The sequence below is a fragment of the Balaenoptera ricei genome, chromosome 2, assembly GCF_028023285.1.
Source record: "Balaenoptera ricei isolate mBalRic1 chromosome 2, mBalRic1.hap2, whole genome shotgun sequence".
Lineage (NCBI taxonomy): Eukaryota > Metazoa > Chordata > Mammalia > Artiodactyla > Balaenopteridae > Balaenoptera > Balaenoptera ricei.
Window position 1 is genome coordinate 26483164 of NC_082640.1, and position 20252 is coordinate 26503415.

Genomic DNA, 20252 nt, shown 5'->3' on the forward strand with positions numbered 1-20252 from the left:
TCACCTGACCTGAAAATGAAAAGGACAGAAAATCGATAGGACAGTCATGGACTTTAATATTTTGAAAATTTATTTTGTAATTTACATTATTTCTTCTTGTTCATATTGCCAAGTGGCTTGAAAACTGTCTGAAGGACCATAAATGATTGATGCTGAAAATTATATATTAGAAACTTTTGTTGAAAAGGTGAGGAAAGACAGAAATTTTGGAAAACCAAGATATACTACAAGGTCTGTCCATATATATATATATATTTATCAACAGGTAATACTTTCTCTCAACCATTGAAAATGTGATAGTACTTTAACAATAAAATGATTTTCAATGTGTTACAGACAATATAAGGTAACTAAAACTTCAATCAAATATCTGATTGGAAGGCTTTACAGAACTCTTCAAAATATTATTTAAAAATACGGTTTCCTTTTGAAAGTATCTGAAAATCAAATTGCCCAGATCATTACACATTTGACTAAGTTTCAATTTGACAAAGGTTCTCCATTGGAATATATATTTTAGAAGCAAGATTAAATGAGTAAATGCAGATAAAGCACTTTGCCCTTTGCCTGGCTCAAATAACTTGTTACAATTATTTTTAAAATTTCCATTACAGTGCAGCAAAATGACCATCCAATTTTCAGCGTATGCTACTTTTGAGTAGAAGGCTTTTTAGCAACGAGCTGAATGTCCTTTTACTTATAAAAGTAAATGGCCTAATCAGATGTTGTTTTGGAGACTTCCAAGGTTTAACATTTGGTGATTTTACCATCTTATTCCAAATAAAGGAGACAAGGAAACCTCTCTGATTTTACTGTGAGAGCTCTGTATGAACAGCTGTGTATAATAACTTGACAACGTTATGGGAAAATTTGGTAAAAGACATTTTATTTGTAACACCTATTTGAATTGGAGATGATCTCTGAGGACATGACTTCCCCGATGCTTATTCATTAGAAAATATCCTGGACTAAAGGCTGGCAAAATATTCTCTTGGGAGCAAGGTCTGCATTACTTAAAAGGTCTGACAATCTGGATATCTTCATATACAAATTTATACTATTTTGCATATCACCTGTTTTCCTTAGGTTAATGTTTAACTTAGCCTTTTTTCTTTTTAAGTGAATAGAAGCTTAACAAGTAGAAAATCTACGGATGATTTTCATTATGTGAACCAAGAAAGTAATTTGAACCTAGTAGTAACTATGACAAAATATTGCTTTCTAGTTATTATCTTTTTTCTTTTAGTGCTGGCCCTTGCTAAATGTTGCCAAAATTTTCAAATTTATGGATTGAGATACATAAACATATGTGAAAACTAGTTGTGTGAACCACCTTGGGCCTTAGTTTCCCCATTCAGCACAGAAGGAGTTGGGATGAATGAGAGGTGGGCTCTTTTCCCAGGTCTAGATGGGGCATCTATGTAGAGTGGTCCTGCTGGAGCTCATAGGGATGGTGAACAAGTCCAGTGTCCAAGCAGCCAGTGGGGCAGGTCCCCAGGGCCTTACCCCAAACACCCTGGGTCTGATGTGTTTCAAAATTCAGATTTGGTTTTTCCTTTTGGATTTTAGAAAGGAAATACATGGCAGATACAGTGCATTATACAGTATCCCCATCAAGCTCTGGGGCAGCTCCACACAGTCAAGCATATTAAGGATTCTGAAGGTAAATACTGTAGGGACTGTAAATAACTTCTCCTCCACTCAGGCCACCTGTTGACATTAGAGGAATTATGAAGTTTGTTTGTTTGTTTGTTTTTTACTGCATTTTGGATTTTGAATTGCAGTTAAGATATTGTGAACCTGGACACATGTGAAGCCTACTAATTAAATACAAACACAGAGAGCATAAAGCTTGTGCTAACTCTTCCCACAGCAGCAGGGGAAGAGATAAGATGTGAGAGACACGTGTCTCCACCCTTGGGAGGGCGTGTGCTTGCGGTGAGGGTGGGACATTTCCATCAGTATTTATTTCCTTGGTTCCATATAAATTTCACTATCTCTACTTTTGTGCTTTTTTTTTGGTGGCAACACAAACATACAAACTAACTGAAAAAAAAAACCCAAACCCTAACTTTTATTAATTTTGCAATTCAGGAATTGAAGGATTTTATCATGGAACCATTGGCGTTTCAAAGACTCTTCCTACTACATTACCTGGAGATAAACAAAGACCATCCAAACGAGAACAGGCAAAGCCTGCTTATTCTGAGCTTGCTAGAGCGAAGGCAATCAGCCACCATCACTCGCTTTTCGCAGGAGACTCCAAGGCAGTCAGGGGAGTTGGAAAGCTTCATCGTGGACAAAAGAGAAGGCTTCAGGGGTGCCCAGGTGGAGGCTGTCAGCTTGGGGAAAGCTGTAGGCAGGCTAACATTACCATGGGGCTCCTAGGAGACTTCCTCTGGTCAGTTCTGTGTTAGAAAGGAGGTCAGGGGCCAACATGAGAGAAGCTGGCAGTTACTGACCTAGTTCTGGCCATTTAGGGCCAATGGCTACAGGGGTTGTGGTTTGGCTTCCTGGGCTGGCTGCTGCTGTGGTTGTAGGTCGGAGTTCTGCTGTCATAAACAGTCTAGCCACTGTCCTTTTCTCCATTCAGTCTCTCAGTAGGAGGGAGTTCCAGTGGTAGTTCCAGAATTTCTAGAAGGGAGAGATTTAAAGGGATAACTTTATGGATGGAGAGTCTAGGAGACTTGTAACGAAGCTGCATTTTCATAGGAAACTCCTGGGCTTTCCTTAGATTATTCCTTTATTGGAGTGGCTTTGGAATCAGGACATGCTGCGTAGGGTGGGGCTTCTCAAGTCCCCACTGCTTTCTCTAGCTCTGCAGCTGGGGGTGCCTTCCTGCGTTAGGTTCCTTTCATTTCATTAAGCAGCTAACGTTAACTTTCTTGCTGCAGTCAAACAGCAAAATCGGCTCTGGGAACAAGCACGAAGTTCAAATCTTAAAGAAAACATTCCCTTGCCATGCAACGTTCTGCTCTAATGAAGTACGTTAAGCAAATAATTTGCTTCGCAGGTCCCAGGGAAGTTACTGAGAAAATGATGAATAGGAAGAAAGGTGAAAGAATAGAAAGATTGAAAAGAGAGATAGGCCCATGAACTTCTGAGTCACTTGAACAAAATCAAATACTAACTATGAAAATTAACCATTAGTCAAACTAATTGATTTATAAGATGAACAGTCCTCTCAGAATCAAAATAATGATATTAAATGGAAGAATAACTGCATTTGAGGTTATTGAAAGGAAAGAAAATCTCTGCAGTGACTAAAGTTAATGGCCTGCTCTTGCCCTGCTGTCAACTTTCTCTATTCAGAATATATATATTCTCTCTCTCCCATCCATGGATTATTAATATCCATATCACACATCACAATAAAACAAAATTATGATGTGAATATTATTCCCATATTTTGAATACTCCCTGAAGTGCCTTTTGGGTCATTAGGGTGATTTTTCATTTAGAACATGTAGATAACTGATTTTTAAAATGAAGAATTTCTAATATACACAGCACCTAAATGCATAATATCATTTTACATTTTTATAAAGACGTTCCTCTGAGGTTCCCAAAGCCCATGGTTAATTTCAGTTTGATTTATATCCAGCTATGTGACTGCTCTGAAGACACAGATACAGTGTAGCTTCCTATCAGAACTCTCAAGAGTTGTGAAGCACTTAAGATTTCACCCAACTTGGAACCAACAAGTTAGGTTGCCAATTTCATGGATGGTAATCAGAAGACATGAGACTCCCGGGTCAGAGACAAGGACTTTATGACTCATGGTGCAGCAGGCAGTTTGAGCAAACATTTGCTGAGTTTGCACTGCTTGTCCCCCAAATCCCACAGGGAGGTGTGTGTGTGTGTGCAGTGGACAGGGACCTTGAATTTGGAGAGCCTGATCTAAGAACAGTAAGAATGTCTTCCCTTTGTTCTGGAAGGAGACACTGTATCTTCCATGCTGATTGCCATTCAAATACCCTGCTTGCTGTTCAGATTTCCCTCTGCTGGAAAGATGTACCCAAATCCCAGAGACACATGGAGAATGATCTTTCAGTAATATGGTGAGATTTCCCAGGAGTACACACGCTGTTGGGCACTATGATTAATCTGACCGACAGAAGCAGCAGCAAAGTCTGTTCAACTTGTCTCCCATGACATTTAATTTAGGCTTCTACCAACAGGACCGCAGTCCATAGGACATGCCAATCCATCCAGAGAATCCAGATGGCTAGCCGGAAGCAAGCTTGAATTCCCCAGGCCCCTTTTGGCCAGGCTACCACCCAAAGGTGTACCAACCAGACTGGTCCAGTGTGGGAGAGAAAGACACATCATGCCAGGAATTCTCAGAGTAGAATCTTAGATATTCAGGTTAGGTCTTTGCCACCCCTTTCATCCTGATCATTGCTCAGGAGATGGCCAAGAAGGGACAGTCCCTTTTTGGAACAGTGGTGTTCAGTGACCAAAGTACCTTGCTAAGGCTGCAGACCAGAAAGAGGTGAGGGAGGTAGAGTTAGAAAATTTTTGAGTCATTTTTTTCAGGAGGCTGTTCGAACATTCAATGATACCGAATGACTGTGGTTGGTAGGCAGCACGGAAGGGCCATCTTGACTATCAGCCCATGGTTGGGTGGTTTTTGCTGTAGAAGGCACACCGCTGTCAGATTGCAAATGGAAAGCATGGCCCAGATTACGTTCAAGGCCCCAGTGGTGTGGCCGGAGTCGGCTGATTGGACTGCATCTCATGAAATGTCAAGTGTGATGAGACACAAGTGATAGCCTGAGAGGAGCTTCGGCATCAGGTGTAGTCTATCTGCCAGGAGCAGCAGGGGCCATACCCCCTGCACAGTGGCCTCCCTCACCTGAGACAAACAGCGGGACCACTGGCAACAGCCCAAGGGGCAGAAGAGATTAACAAGGCACATCAACAGGAGTTTTGGACACAGCTATGAGAATGGCTTTGCGTTCGGCCCACTGAGCAGTGACCACAAACGTCATAACTTCTGTTTGGGTGGAGCTGAGCTGGAACGGCCACAGCAGCTCAGAGGATATACATACTGTCTGGTAGCAAATGACTGGGGAGTTTAGCCCAGTGGTGCTTCTCTACCTGGAGCTCTTCCTGATGGGGTAAAGCCCCTTGGCCCTTATGGGGTTGGGAGCACAGGCATGTGACACTTTAATTCCTACTGTACATTCAGAGGTAGATGAGACATCAACAAGGCACTGAAATGCTCCAGTGGCTCCACATTCTTCCTTACTGAGAATGCTGCTCAACCCCATCTGTTGAATTTGGCCTTTTATAGGATCAGATAGGGTAGAGGCTTGGGCGACAGTATCCAGCAGAGACACAGAAGTCTGAGACTCTCTTCTTCCTCTTCTTCAGCTAGTTGGGTGGGTGGGTGTGGTCTTCAGCTTTCCCTGGGGACTGGGAGACTTCAGCTCCACCCCTAATCTCATCTTAAGGTACCTTCATACAATCTTAAGGTGCTTTGAACTCAGACAACCCTCTGCATTCAAAGGATTCTTTAAATGATAAGTAGAGAATCACTAAATATTTACCAATCTTTTAGTCTAAATATGCACATCCGAGGACAGACGTTTTACACTTTTATGTCTCTAAGGACTTTTAAAGGGAATTTTGTTTGGATCATCACTTTCTTCTGACGCTGGTTGCTGGTAATAAATAGTTCATTAATCCAACGTGGCAAAGTCTTGTCCTGGTCTGTGCCCTTTGTGGTCCACCACCTTCTTCAACAACCTGTTCTAGGTTTTCCACCATCATAAATCCCAGGCAGTGCTAGCATCAGTGCTGCAGGAGAGCTTGCAAACCACAGTGCCCTCCGAAATCCCTGTGTCTGAGCCTTTTCTGGCCTGTACCCCTATGTCTACATCCCCATCTTTGAACTGCTTTTCTTTTTCTCCTTTTTCTCAACCTCTCTTATTTTGTTCACTTCTCCTCCAGTCTGAATATACCAAACCATCCTTTTTTTCTTTTCTCTTATCTTTGTTGATGACTCCTAATTTTCATTAGGAAAATGTATTATTTTAATGTGCTTTGTAAGGCTAGTGGCATTCAGGAGTTCGTGCCCTTGGAAATTCATGCATGTTCACCTTCTAGAACTCCCTGGTTCCTGAGAGCAGGAATGAGTTATCTCTGACTTTCAGTGTCTGTAGGAACCATCAGGGACAATCTGATAAATTGGGCATACAACACATACCCCCCCAAAAGATTCTCAACAAATGTGACCGTTCACTGCTCACTGCAGTCAAATATACTGAACACTGAAAATGACTCTGTTTAGGACTTCCCTGGTGGCGCAGTGGTTAAGAATCCACCTGACAATGCAGGGGACACAGGTTCGAGCCCTGGTCCGGGAAGATCCCACATGCCGCGGAGCAACTAAGCCCGTGCACCACAGCTACTGAGCCTGCGCTCTAGAGCCCGCGAGCCACAACTACTGAGCCTGTGCTCTAGAGCCCGTAAGCCACAACTACTGAGCCTGTGCTCTAGAGCCCGTGAGTCACAACTACTGAGCCCGCACGCCACAACTACTGAAGCCCGCATGCCTAGAGCCCATGCTCCGCAACAAGAGAAGCCACTGCAATGAGAAGCCTGCGCACAGCAAAGAGGAGTAGCCCCTGCTCGCCACAACTAGAGAAAGCCTGCGCGCAGCAACGCAGACCCAACACAACCAAAAATAAATAAATAAATTAATTAATTAAAACAAAAAGAAAGAAAATGACTTTGTTTATACTGGATGAATTCTTGTGACTTTAGATAAAACACACAGAAAAACCCATGTGTGGGGACGACCTCTGAGAGGCAGTAGAAAGTCCTACCACTCTGCCATTCTGTCTCCTTTCTTCTTCACCCCAAGTGAGGAAGGGGCAGAAATGTCTTGAAGCTTACATAAAGCTCTGGTTAAGTCACTTTCATGTAAAAATTTGTTTCACATTTTCCTTGCAGCAGGACCGAGAATTTGGATAAGTATACCTAAAAAAATTTTATAAACTTCTTTCCTAACTTGCGTTTTCTCCATACAGTTGTTGAATCTTTGCTTTATATGTAGTCTTAGGAAGTTTACATTGTCTGAAATAAAGAAATAAATAAAATTTTCTTTTCTTTTTTTATTGTTGTGGTAAAATAGACATAACACAAAATGTAACATTTTAACCATTCTTGGGTGTCCAGTTCAGTGGCATTAAGTACATTCATATTGTTGTGACACCATCACCACCATCCATCTCCATAGCTCTTTTCATCTTCCCCAGTGGAAACTCCGAACCCATTAAACAACAATGCCTCATTCCCTCATCCCCCAGCCCCTGGTTACCACTATTCTACTTTCAGTCTATGAATTGACTATTCAAAGTACCTCACATACTTGGAATCATACAGTATTTGTCCTTTTGTGTCTGGCTTATTTCACGTAGCATAAGATCTTCCAGGTTTACTCATGTTGTATCCTATGCCAGAATTTCCTTCCAGAAATTAGAAATTAGAATAAATTATCCAGAAATTAAAATAAATTATTTTATTAGTTTTAGAATTTTTTGTACTAGAATGTCTTGAGTTTTCTTTGTATACCAGTGTACAGTCGTGTAATCAGCAAAAGTAATAGTTTTTCTTTTTTCCCATGTTTTTTGCCAGTTATTTCATTTTCTTTTAGTATTTACTATAATACCTGTAACAGTGTTAAAATTAATGTGAAATGGATTATCTTTGTCTGGTTCTGATTTTAGAATTTGCTGCTAGTTTTTGGAAAATTATTTTTATTGATTTAAATAGTTTCTTTCTAGTGCTATTTTTAATTAGGACTGACTATTGAATTTTTTCAAATGCCTTTTAATCAACTTGGGCTTTTATCTTTCACCTTTTTTGCTATACTGGATTAAGTGGATACATTTCCTGATATTAAGCACTCTATTATTCTTGGATTCATGTTTAAAAAAAACAAGAAGTAGAAAATTTTAATCAATCAGCTACCAAATAATCCATAAGACGGTCAAGAATCTATCATTTAAAAAGACACCAGGACCATATGGCTTCACAACTGAGTTTTACCTGGACTCTAAAGAACAGAAAATTCCCATATTATTTAAGATAAGCCATTGAAATATATATAAAGCTCCTCAATGATGTCAACATAATTTTCATGCCCAGATTTGATAAAAATAGAAGCAAAATACAAAACTGCAAGCCAGTTTGGCTTATTATGATAAAAGCAGTAACTCTAAATAAAATATTAGCAAAGAGAATCTGTCTATATTTCAAAGGACTAAGTAGAATACATTTCATGAAATATATTCTTAAGTATAAATTTTTCATTGCTATTTTCACTTCAAGTTGTTTATCATATCCTATTGTCCAGGTTATTCACATTCTTTGAAGTTATATCTTCCCCTGACAACTTAGGAACCCTGAGAAAGTGAATAAGAGAGGAATAAACTATCTAAAATCTGACTCAGACCCCAGATAAGCATACGGTGCTTTAGTGAGGAGAAATTTGATTCTGCTGATCAGGATACTAAAAGTTGACCTTTGCGATCTTCTCCTAATAAAATAAAACTAGAGGGCTGCCCTGTGAAAATGTTTATTCATGGATCATCAGGGTGAGAAGGACCTTGATCCCAGAGGAAGGTCTTCCCACAGACACTCAGACTTTCATGGCTGTGAATGTGAATGTGGCTTTCAGAGAGCAACGATGGCTATAAATCTGCAACTCAGAGCAGTTCAGGCGACACACCTCCAGCCTTTATCGCTATTGTTCACTTGAAATTTTTATCAAAATTGTCCGCCCACTTTCCAGTATCACCTTGTTCTGGTGTAGGCTGTGCTTCAAGCCAGCTTCAACCTCACTAACAAATGAGGTGAAATCCAAAACGTAAAATGTTACCTCTCGTAGGGAGGCAGAGGGAAGGCATAAGAGAGAAGCACATAGATAAATATAAATATAAATAAATTATTGTTAATGATCCAGCTTTTGGGCTGGGTGATAGGTTCATGAAGGTACACTTTATTGTGCTTTATTTTTAAAAAGACATATCACTACATGCATATATATATATGTATATCTCATATATAATATTTATAGGTATCAAATAACATTTAACAATATGAAAGAGGGGGAATCACCTAATAGACTTATTAAGAAACAAAGCCCAGGCCCCTCCTTCCAGAGATTTGATTCAATAGGTCTGAGCAGGGTCTGCAAATCTGCATTTAAAAAAAAATGAGGTGAAATCCATATAGGGAGGAATCAGAGCCACGTTGAATTGAAAGAGCTCGCCTCAGGAGCAGCAAATTAGGTGTGCAACAAGAAAGAGAGCTCCAGAGCGCACATTTCCAGTCATTGACTGAAGCTGGGGGACCTGCACCCTTCAATGAATCAATCAACATTTACTTATCCGTCCCCTGCAGCAGCTTTGCAAGTCGTTTTCAAAAATCATTGAACCACTAACAGTTTATCCACTCTGCAAAATATACACAGCTTCTCATATCCACCAGGGTTACTCCCCTCTCGGCTATATTCAGCTCTTTTTACTGCTCCTGATTTCAATAAGCAGCAAATTATATACCCCTGCCCAGGGAGATCACTCGTACCACAAAATTGCCTCTTATGTTGAAATGTCTATGAGACCCTCCAAAAAAGAGAGCCAGCGAGCTGAAGCAAGGGTTTACCCCCAACTTAAAAAGATCTATCTTATAAATAATATGCCCTGGGGAATGGCCAACATTGCTTCACCCTTGAGCGTGAACTTCACCACCTCCAGCTCCAAGGAAATCACTAGCAAAAATGTTATTCCTACACCTTGGCTTCTATCCCAGGCCTCAAATACATACAGGGTCCCAAAGGGTACTTCCTTCCTGTCGCTTTGATCTCGTGTCAGAAGAGGGAGTAGGGGGGCTCCCACCTGCAGCTGAGCGATGCTGGGAAGACATGATGCTCATGCTTCCATAGATGGTGACCTTGGGCAGGATTCCTAGCATAACGTCACTTTCCTTATCTGCAAAAGGAAAATAATACTTCCTCCCTCACAAGGTGTTTAATCCTCTTCACTTTGTTTCTATGTTGGAAAGGTAGAGAACTCAGGGTTGTTTCTCTTCAATGCAGCTGTTTGATCAACAGCTTGAAACCTGGAAGGAATGGCATCTTGAAAACCGACCAAGTAAGGCTTTGGGAAATATCGATTAATGCCAATTCCATTAATTAGTCAGGGAAACCTGATCCAGTACACTAAAATGTGAACATCTGTGAACAGATCAGTAAGATTGGTTTTACTCTTTTAATCCTTTTTCAGGACTTAGAATAATTTTGGTAGAGGAGGGTATGGAGTAGTTCTTATTTAAAAAATTTTTGAAAAGGAAGATAGTTGTAGTTTAAACACTAAGGCCTTTATTTTATTTTATTTTATTTTCATTTAAGGTCTTTATTTTAAAATTTATTTCAAACTTAGAATACCAAAGTGAACTTGATATATTTGCACATAATAAAATGTGGGAAGTAGATTTAGCTTTGTTCCTTAAAATACAGAAATCATACCTTAGATTTTCAAGTGTTTAGAAAATAGTAATTTATGCTCTCCGTTTCTTTATATCCTGCATATTTTTAATTAGAAATGTCAAGTCCAGTTGAGTTTTACAACTCCTGCTGAAAATAAAAGTTCTAAACCAATCTGTAGAGTTTAGAAGTAAATTGTATGACTATTTTACTAATGCTTAAATATTTCTAAAAAATTAGCTATCTCCATTAGTATTTATACCTTCCCCTTCTAAGAAAAGAAATTTTATGTAATTATTATTCTGAGATAGATTTCTTGTTGTTTCCACATAATCTTCTTAGACTAAGACTTATTCTTAGGCTAGCTGAGAAATGCCTCTTAGTTCAGATAACATTTTTTTCTTTTTACTGGTAGTTTTTATAGTATAAGCCAGCAGTTCTGAAATATGTTTAAAAATGTGTTTAAAATAAGGTATGCTATTTACTTTATATAAGCAACAGTTCAATAATTCAAATCCTATATTTATCTTCTCAGAGTAAAAGGCAGACTTATGCAAACACATTTAACAAACAATAGTGGGTTTCAACATCTTTGACTCATTTTCAAGAGAGATTCCATGTAATTCAAAGACAAAAATTTTAATATGAAATACTTTCCTTAACAACTCATATGTACTCATCTAAAGAGTATGTTTGCCATTTTCATGTCTTTTTACATAAATATTAGGAATGGTTAAGTAGAATTTGGAAAGACTTTACTTTTCTCATATGCTTTGGCTTAAATGAAATGGAAACTCATAGGATCTGTGTTTTTGGAGAGGAGCAGAATAAAAGTGAGGGACTGTAGAACTTGGAGGGAAGGGACCATTTAGTAAGAGACACAAAAGTGCTCTCTTGGGAAGAGAAATGATCTTAACTTTACTCCCAAATTGAATAAAAAAGTTCTCCTACGGAAAATGTGCAGTTACTCAAATAATTAACAAATAATGAAACCCAGGAAATTGATTTTTATTTTTTCGAGAGCAGAAGAATATTATCTTGGCTATTCAAATGCATTCAGCAAATATTTAGGTTCTTTTTTCCCTATGTGTCCAATATTTTAATCTTTAGACTTTACTAATGCTAGAGGTCTTACTTGTAATTTAATAAAATATTCTATTTAGTTTAGAAATGTGAATAATATTTTATCAAAACACAGAGCTTATTAATGGTATAATAATTTCTTTTCTTTTTTTAAAATTTTATTTATTTTATTTATTTATTTTTGGCTGTGTTGGGTCTTTGTTGCTGCACGCGGGCTTTCTCTAGTTGCGGCGACCGGGGGCTACTCTTCATTGTGGTGCGCGGGCTTCTCATTGCGGTGGCTTCTCTTGTTGCCAAGCACAAGCTCTAGGCGCGTGGGCTTCAGTAATTGCAGCATGCAGGCTTCAGTAGTTGCAGCACGCAGCCTCAGTAGTTGTGGCTTGTGGGCTCTAGAGCGCAGGCTCAGGAGTTGTGGCGCATGGGCTTAGTTGCTCCGTAGCATGTGGGATCTTCCCGGACCAGGGCTTGAACCCGTGTCCCCTGCATTGGCAGGTGGATTCTTAACCACTGCGCCACCAGGGAAGTCCCAATAATGTCTTAATAATTTATCAAATGTGGTACGTTGAGCACTGTCCTAAATGCTTTTATGCATTAACTGAAGATCTGTTATATATAGTAATCTGTGCCCCACTGTCAAATTCTCCCTCTAGGACTGTGACACTCACTTACACGATTGTCAGGAGTATGGATTTTGACGGAACACTGCTGAGTCTGTCTCCAGGAATTGCCCATGGCCAAATAAAGCAACCCTGTGTCCACGGGGGACATCTCTGAAGGGTCATGGACGACCCCAGGTTCAGAGGTCCCATACATTAGTATTTCTGCTGTTTGATTAATTCTGGTATTTATGCTGCACTATTTCTATTGTTTTTTTTTTTTTTTTGAGTGAAGAATTTTTCAGTGAATTTTTTTTTTTTCACACACACACACACTGTATTTTATTTTCTATTGTTTGATAAAAAATTCTGTATTTATGAATTTATGTTGCTTGATTCTTTCTGTATCAATGAATAATCATAATGAAAAATCAATCTGGAAGAAATTTTTAATCTCTAGAGTCTTATGGGCACAGAGATTTTTGCCCACATTTTTATCGGAGTGAAAAAATATGATGATCAACAAAGCATTTTCAGGAATAAAAACATTTACACTAACAAAACTCAAAGGGAGAAATGGAGTGAAATTTACATTCAAGAAAGAAAAGTCATGTAAAATAACCAACTGTTACTTGAGCTTGTTCATGTGTACCTTTCCATGGCTGGTCCAAGATATAAAATCATTACAATTTTTAGATTTCATTAGGTAAATTTACAAACATGTATCTAAATTCTAGTTGACTTATTTTTAAAACTCCAATATTTGTTGATCTGGAAATTATACTCTTTACAACTATATCAACTTATGACAAAATTTTTTAGCGGCCACCTAACATTGTGTGAAAGGATATATAGCTTTTCAGAATTCTTCTGGGTGTTAAGTAGGCAAAAATTTCCACTAAACTAGATGACTCAAACTGTCTTTTGACTATAAATTCGGTGATGCTTTCTTATCTTGTTTTCTAGAGATAGTCAATCTAATCAAGTCTTTTGTGGTGATCACCCATCCGTGGTGAAAAAAGAATTATTAGCAATGGAAGAGGAAACATCACCAGAAAATCAAAAGCAGGAAATAATTTGGGCTGGCATAAGCTTTGAAAGAAGTAGGGGGGGGGGATTACAAATGTCCTTCTCTGCTCACAAACCACATGTCCTCATCAGGATAGGTGATGCCGACATCTCAAGCCTTAGACTCACATCTCCTTGCTGTTGGTCTCACTGAAGGAAAAGGAGACAGAAGGATTTCTGCTTTCCTCCGCCGCCCTCTGATGACTGCCGTGAATGACTGAGAAATGCTTTCCAGGAGTGGGAAGCTCTCAGTCCAGTGGATAAATCCGTAAGAGCCTGCATAATGTAACCCTCGGGTATCCAAGCATCCATGTGATGCTCATGAAAACAGACAAGCTGGCTTCCAGGGTCCTCATAACTGACCTGCTTAGAAAAACATACCTTAGCTGTAGGCAAAACATGAGGTTGCTTCAGGAATCTTACTGTCCTTCTTAATATTCAAGCTTGTACATTTGTGGTACTAATCTGTTCTCCTTAATTACACTGAAATTATTATCAGAATAAAAAATCCATGATTTTTCATATTTCTTTAAAATGAAATATTTCAATTGCCTCTGACATTTCAGATGAGACCTTTATAATGTAAATATAACTGCGTGAGATATTCCCTGAATATATATTTAATGACTGAGAAAAAATAAATTTCTTCCCATGAAATGGGGAGTCACCAGAAGCAAGGATGGAATGGAATTATAGTCAGGGATAAAGTAAGAGGCAGAGAAGAAAGGGGAGCAAAAAATAATTCTATTCCTCTGCAGGACAATTGGAGTCAGGACTTCGGGTGTCTTCCCAGTCATTCTGTGGTCGTACTGGAAGAACGGCTTTCTTCCCCGGCAGGAAGCATCCTTGTGGATTGGGACTTATTCCTTTGCACATTTCAGGAAATCCACTCACTGCTAGCAGAGGGGTAGTGACATACTGAAAAATTGGCAGGACCGTAGAATTCCATTGATTAACTGTTATATGTGGCAATAAACACTTAAAACATAATCACTAGACTATTTACAGACCTTAGGGATTTCCTACACTTTCAAGCTACGATGTTTCTGTCCACCCTGGCTCTGTAATTTTGTAAGCGCAAATATTAAAGCCAAACAGACATTATGTTTTTCTTCCTTCTTCTCTTCCAGCTGGAATCATTGCAGGAATTTTACTCATATGCCAACACTTAAATCAGCAGCTTTATCTTGTTGAGAGAGAAGCATAACAAGAATTGCATCCAGAATAATGGGAAGAGCAATGATTCATACTTAATTATTATAATGATGTTCTTAAATTAAGAGCTTAGTCATTATATGCATGCACGACAAGCTGAAAAGACAGGTGGGATCTGACAGGTTTGTAGAAGTACCATCCATCTCTGGAAGAGAGACATCTTCCATTCTACAGGAAAAGATGGAAGATGTCCAGCTTACTCAAGCTGATCTAGAAACAAACATTAGCATTTAGAACAAACCCATGGCAAAAACAGTGGTATATATGACCAATATGAAAGCGTTAATGAAAATAGATAGCTGATCATCAAAGCACAGGGGAAATTAATAAATTAACAGTGATAAAAATGTCCTATTTATTCCTTAACTGTTTTACCAAAATAAAAATGAATTAAACTGTAGATGTTTCCAAAAATTCAAAAAGCAAGCCCTTACATTAACTGAGTGAAGATATTACTATAAACCAATTGAAATGTGGTCTGGATTCATTAAAGAGTTTCTATTTAGAATGGAGGGGGGATGGGAGCATGTATTGAACACAGTCAGAACTTACCTTTGCTAAGGCCAGATTTGAATGTGTTGTTTTATTTGGGAAGGTCAGAAGACATGAACTTTCCTCACTCTCTATTAGAAAGTGCACATCTGACCTTGCTTTGAAAGGGATGCTGATGCCTTTAGCAAGGCCTTTAAAAAAATAGTTTTATCACAGTTATTCAAAACTACTGAAGATTCATCTCTATACAAGATTTTCCACTTTTTCTAGCAAACATGAATTATAGTTATAACACTTCCCCAAAATTAATTATACTAGTAGATATGGCCATAAATAACTCAAGGTCATAGGGTTGGATACACAACATATAAGATTTTGTTGTTCATTTTTCTTGTTAAATTGCTACAATTAGTGATAAATTACTAATGTACTAAATAATGAGCTAGAATGATTTTTCTAAAGTGGAATCTTCAGTCTGTTCAAGTTTTCCAAATAGCACATTGTGCAAGTGAAAAACAAGCATCCTGGAAATACTTACTGTTATGTAAATTTTCACCATTACTGGCAAGTCTTAAGCAAAGCAAATTTCAATGAGAACTCATTCTTACAAAGTGACTTAAAATGATCACATACAAAATACCACACTTTGTTTTTTTCACATTTTTCCCCTGCCAAATACACAATATCAACACCCAAACTGGTTACTCATTGGCAATGCAAAAATATAAGACTGACCTTGGTGATAGGAGGAATGGATTTGTCCTTCTCCTCCACCCCCAATCTGAGGAAGGCTTTGTCTGTCTTCACATACCTACCACCTCTCCGTGGAGAATTCCTTAATCACTCTTATTTAAGAAGACCTCATTTTCAAGCTCCTTTTTCCATGCCATACAATTAACACTTCTTTATACTGTAGCTAATGTACCAATTATTTTTACCTAGTAATTTAACACTTGATAATGAACTATTTTGTTCTCTAATTTTTCTTGAATATGCTACTTATCCCCACCAATCATATTATAAAGATTAAGTCCAGATTCCAAACTGCCTGAGATCCAATCTTGGGTCTTTCACTTAAAAGTGTTGGTAACCTTAGGAAAATCACTTAGACATTTTCGTGCCTCAGTTTTCTTCATGCAAAGTGGGAACAATGGTAAACAGTACAGCTTATAGGCTGTTGTGAGGATTAAATAATAAATGTACAAAAAATATGTAGGACAGTTTTTTAAATTTTATTTAAGTATTGTTGATTTACAATGTTATGTTCATTTCTGCTGTATAGAAAAGTGATTCAGTTATACATATGTATACATTCTTTTTCATTTTCTTTTCCATTATGGTTTATCATAAGATATTGAACATAGTTCCCTGTGCTATACAATAGGACTTTGTTGTTTATCCATCCTATATGTAATAGTTTGCATCTGCTAATCCCAAACTCCCAATCCTTCCCTCCCCCACCCCTTCCCACTTGGCAACCACAAGTCTGTTCTCCATGTCTGTGAGTCTGTTTCTGTTTCATAGATAAGTCCATTTGTGTCACATTTTAGATTCTATATATAAGTGATATCACATGGTATTTATCTTTCTCTTTCTGACTGACTTCACTTAGTTTGATCATCTCTAGGTCTATCCATGTTGCTGCAAATGGCATTATTTCATTCTTTTTAATGGCTGAGTAGTATTCCATTGTATATATGTACCACATCTTCTTTATTCATTCTCCCGTTGATGGGCGTTCAGGTTGTTTCCATGTGTAGGACAGTTTCTGATATGTGTGTTATATAACGTTCCCTATCATCATTAGTATTTTATTGTTATTGTTATTGGTACCCTTAATTCCAGGGACTTCATATCATATCTTTGACATCATGCCTTGCACAGTGTTGGTCATACGAGTACTCTGTAAATTTTGATGACTGAATAGTAAGACTAGAAGGCAGAAGAAAATCCATAGACCAGTGTATAGTGTCTGCATATGCATGAGTTTGGGTGTGACTAATGATGAAACCATCACTGCATTTGAATAACTGAGTAGGTCTATGTAGCCATAAAGCATAATTGTGAGATGCTGATGGAACAGCGGCAGAGATATACATTTATAACACATCAATCAAAAAATGGTGTGGCTTTTAATGCAAAGCTTTTCTGAAGTTCATGGTGATATCCAATGGAAGCAGACATTTTGAAATAAGCTCATGGTAGCTCTAAGGATAACATAAATGTAGCAACTATGGGAAAAATGTCTAATTTTTAGTTCCACTATTCATCTAGATAAATTCAACCTCATCATCTTTGAAAACTGAAGGGCAGATTTAAAAATTGGAAAGAGTTAAATAAATTAGATTCATTCACGTAGTAGAATATGACATACCAGTGAAAATATGATTGTAGAAAATATTGAATTTATGGAAAATTGTTCGTGATGTATTGTTAAGAGAGAAAAGATCAGTATGATTGAAGTTTTGAGGAGAAGGAGGGTGAGAAAAAGGAAGAGAAGGAGGAGAGGAATTTGCTTTCCGCTAAGTTGAATTTTAAACTGAAATATTTCTGAATGAAGAGTCAGTCTAGTCTTTTTACAGAGCTCAATCCATGAGTGGGCTCATTATTACTGAGAAGGAAGAGGTAAGAACATGTGAGCAAAATAAATGTCACTTATAGAACAACTGCTCTTTATTTAAAAATAGAGTAGAAGGCTGTGATGCTACACTTAGCTCGGAAATATCATATACATATTTCTTTGTTCAAAAAAACCAGATAAAAATGATTACTTGGAAATAAATTTAGGAGGTAGGCAGTCTTAGGATAAGCAGGGCAGAGGGAAGAATAATAAAGGCAAATAAAAACGTGTGTGTAAATATTTTAACTCAATTTTATTTTTAATTTAAATTTAACTTAAAATTCTACTAAAAAAGAAGTAATTGTATAATCTGTATATAGACCCAGAAAGCTTTCTTATTTCATTAAAAACAACAACAACAAAAAACAAACAGCAAAATAAGCCACACATGCAGTTCTTAATTTGTTCCAAGGGAACTTTTTCTTAGAAAAACACAGAGTACATCTGGAATGACTTGTATATATTTGCATCATTATGAAGACCTATTTTGGGTTATAAATTATAGTTAATAATTTTTATTTCATTAGTCATATTTAATCTTTTCTAATCAAACACTTTATTTGAATGAGAGTCATGAGACACTCTTAAAATAAAACGAGATCTTTAATTTGACTTGGTTATGCACACAGGCCGGGAGGGCTGTTGTATCAAGATTCCTATCAGGAGGCAATTTAGGTTTTAAACCAGTGAGACGTCCTGGCAAAAAGGGAAACTCAAACTCAAATCAAATTTAAGCAATAAAAACCCCAGGAGCACGTGGTCAACATTGACTCTATCTTGATTGAATGGTTATAGATATCTTCATTCATATATCAGAATGACTAATATGTTGATACAATTACAGTTAATCATTATTATAGTCAGGTAGTATGAAACCATATTTATTATAAGGATATATACTGATAATACACATGTATTTTTACTAATGCTTATAACGACCTTTCCACATAGAGATATGATTCTCTCCAATTCACAGATTTAGGTCCTTATATCAATTCACTAACAAAATAAGTATCTTCATGAACTGAATCAAAAACTCAGGTGCTGTGGCTATTTTCAGTTTCCTATAGAAAACAGATTTCATGGTGCCATTCCAAATCTCTATTATATATATGTGTGGCTCATACAAACTAGTAATTTTTAGTTACAGGTTAAATCGGATCATGAAAAAGTAAAACTTTTATGCAAAGAAAATCGGCAAACACACAGTAGCTGCATCTATATGTGCTTACATCATTTTCTGAGGTTTATCAATCTCACGTTACTGGTTAGAACTCATCCCGAAAGCATCACAGCCCAATGCATGTTTTTACTGCTTGCTGAGCCAGGAAATACTGTCAGTAGTGAACCTGACTGAATTTAAGATTATAAGGTGATAGTAGCGGTGAACAGCATTTTCTGAATGGAAGGTCATAGATAAATCAGAGAAAGGTGGAGGAGAAGAAAGCAAATATTTATGGACATTACATTTTGGGAACAGATTGGCTAATATGGTGAAAGGAAGAAGGCCAGCAGTGAAATATGGGAGAAATAAGAAAGAACTCTTTGACACATCCACTGATTTTTTCACAAAGACTTATCTTGTTTGACTTTGACCGAATATAAAATGTAAAGTTCATTTAGATGTTGTTGATGGAGGGAGGATCTAGAGATTGTTACTCTGACAAAAACATTGAGTAAAAATTAGATGCCATAGAAAGATGAGTTGGTTAGACAAGATGAGGAGACACCTGTGGTGTGCAAGAGCTTTGAGTACGAGACAGAGGAGACAGAGGTGGAAAAGTCTTGCAGGTGATTTGATTTGAGAATTCTGATAATATGCTTTATTTTTTAAAATTATTTATTGTTTGCTTTTTAATTTTATTATTGTAATTCAAATATAGCCTAATTTTTCTTACCAAATAAGTTATAACTTAAGACCATGGTTACTACCACTACTATTACTACTACTACTTTTATAAAGCAGAAAAGGGAAGAAATCATGTTATTAATTTTGCCTCATGTATAATTATCATATAGGATGTTTACAAACTTCCTACAAAAGCATGTAGAAATCATTGTAATGGGAATATAATATGAAGCTAACTTTCCCTTTCTGGGAAATGTTATCAGCAACGATGTCCACTTCCTTCTCCCATTTATGATAAACTAGTTCCCATGAGAACTAGTTTCTCTGTGGCTAGGATTTTTTCTTCTCCCTGAAATTTTAAAATAGAAAATAAGTAAGGAAAATAAGTAGTATTATTTTAAAAACCTGCAAATTAATCCTTATGACTATAGAACAACTTAAACTATATCATCCAGGGCAATTTTCAATAGCTTCCTAAGCTGTTTCCTGCCTCCCATCTTATTTCTCTCACTGGTAATCCTCATTGTACAAAACAACTTTATCTTAAAGTGTTGGGGTCTTCCCTGGTGGCGCAGTGGTTAAGAATCCGCCTGCCAATGCAGGGGACACGGGTTCGAGCCCTGGTCCGGGAAGATCCCACATGCCGCGGAGCAACTAAGCCCATGCGCCACAACTACTGAGCCTGCACTCTAGAGCCCATGAGCCACAACTACTGAGCCCATGTTCCACAACTACTGAAGCCCCCGCGCCTAGAGCCGGTGCTCTGCAACAAGAGAAGCCACCGCAATGAGAAGCCCGCGCACTGCAACGAAGAGTAGCCCCAGCTCACCG

The 20252-nt window shown here is 37.7% G+C and overlaps 1 long non-coding RNA gene across 3 annotated transcripts in view; it reads left to right on the forward strand.

Annotated features, from left to right (window-relative positions):
* LOC132359028 (uncharacterized) overlaps positions 1 to 20252 on the forward strand; it is a 102038-nt gene that overhangs the window by 45220 nt on the left and 36566 nt on the right. The window contains exon 3 of one of the 3 annotated variants that reach the window (XR_009500692.1): positions 12232 to 12509. The exons of the other annotated variants lie outside the window; for them this stretch is intronic. This is a non-coding gene — a long non-coding RNA (uncharacterized LOC132359028). Of the gene's footprint in view, positions 1 to 12231; positions 12510 to 20252 lie in introns of those variants that run through there. 3 annotated transcript variants of the gene reach the window in all.